At 48.3% G+C, this 1753-nt stretch overlaps 1 protein-coding gene and 1 non-coding gene across 2 annotated transcripts in view; both read right to left on the reverse strand.

The window, feature by feature from the left end:
* The window catches only part of Cib4 (calcium and integrin binding family member 4), a 61570-nt gene that overhangs the window by 29342 nt on the left and 30475 nt on the right, over window positions 1-1753 (reverse strand). The window lies entirely within an intron of this gene.
* Window positions 1227-1333, reverse strand: LOC115031166. The gene has a single exon (XR_003836787.1). It is a non-coding gene; the product is annotated as a U6 spliceosomal RNA (small nuclear RNA).

Here is a 1753-nt window from a genome sequence, read left to right on the forward strand (position 1 = left end):
GCTCTCAGGAGGCGGAAGCTAGAAGATTAAGAGTTCAACTGCGCCAGTCTGAGCTACTGAGACCCAGTCTCAAAAAAAAAAAAAAAAAAAAAAAAAGAGAAAGAAAGAAAGAAAGGAAGCGAAGAAAGGGGGGTAAGGAAGGAAGGTAGAAGGAAGAGGGAAGAGAGAGCAGCTACATATTGTAGGAATCTGTTCTGGAAAACACAGAATTATAGGCATGGAAAACAGATGAGGGTGCAGTAGCCATTGGTTGGGGAAGGAGAAGCTAACATGGCGGGGGGTGGGGCTCGCAAGGAATGGTTTACAGTAAAGGGACCGAATGGTGCCACTGAGGGGGTAAATCCAGTCTTTCTGCATTATCTAAATACACACACACACACACACACACACACACACATTGTTTTTAATTGTATCTGTCTGTCTGTCTGTCAGTATGTGTACATAGTACACACTGGAGGTGTTGGATCAGTTACAAGTAGCTGCCTAAGATAGGCTTAGGGTCCTCTGGAAGAGCAGTGCTCGCTCCCAACCGCTGAGCCTTCTCTCCAGCCCAGTCTATGCATTTTTCAGAGCTTCAGTGCCATACACCACAGGAGTGAGCTCTTGCTGGGTGCAAATTAAAAGCAGTTAGCAACGGGATGGCAGTGAGCTCCTGAGGGATGCCAGGCCTGCCACAGATGAAAACACTGCAGACATGTGGCCAAAAACTCACGAAAGAGCAGACGGACAGAAACACTAATGGAGCTGGGTTCCGGAGAGGCAAAGAGAGTAAAAATCCTCACTGTACTCTGAGATCCACGAGGAGTTTGCTTCTCACAGAGGCGGGGGGTCAGGGATTCTGAGACCACACCTGAGTTCAAAACATAAGTCACAGTGGGATGAGCTGCCATGTGGAGTAAGCAAGGTGTGGTAGCCAGGCATCAGCGTGAGCTCCGTGGTGTCCTACCAAATGGAAGTAGAGAGCTACAAAGGCTAACTACTGAGGGGTGACAGCAGGGTGTGGGTGTGTGCTCCTGTGTTTGCAGGTGCAGACTGTTCACACATGCATGTGCCAGTCTGTGAAGGTCAGAGGGCAGCCTCAATTGTTCCTCCCATGTGCTATCAATCTTGTCTGTCTGAGACAGGGTCTCTCACTAGCCTGGGCTATGCCAAGCTAAGCAGCTGTGACTTTAGGCTAGGACTCCAGGGATCTGCCTGTCTCTGCCTTTCCAGCCCTGGGATTACAAATTAATATGCCCTGCTTCACATATCTCTGTGTCACCATTTGCCCAGGGGCTGTATGCTGATCTCTGTATCATTCCAATTTTAGCATACATGCTGCCCAGGTGAGCGCCTGGCTCTTTTGTTTTGTTTTTTTATGTGGACTCTGGGCATTGAACTCAGGTTCCAGCAGCAAACACTTTGCTGACAGAACTATCTCCCAAACTCCAAATTTCCTAGTTTTGATTGGTATGACATGATTCTGTAAAATACTGACATCAGGGAAAGTGGACTGAAAGCAGAAAACAGAGCCCACCTTCTAAATCCCATGAGAAACGGTTGCAGTAACAAACCACGTTTGGAAACAAAACTCAAGAATGTGTGAACAGAGCCGGGCAGTGGTAGTGCATGCCTTTAATCCCAGGACCTGGGAGGCAGAGGCAGATGGATTTCTGAGTTCGAGGCTAGCCTGGTCTACAGAGTGAGTTCCAGGACAGCCAGGGTTACACAGAGAAACCCTGTCTCCAACCAAAAAAAAAGCTCAAGGCCAGAT

The sequence above is a fragment of the Mus caroli genome, chromosome 5 (genome assembly GCF_900094665.2).
Source record: "Mus caroli chromosome 5, CAROLI_EIJ_v1.1, whole genome shotgun sequence".
NCBI classification, from domain to species: domain Eukaryota; kingdom Metazoa; phylum Chordata; class Mammalia; order Rodentia; family Muridae; genus Mus; species Mus caroli.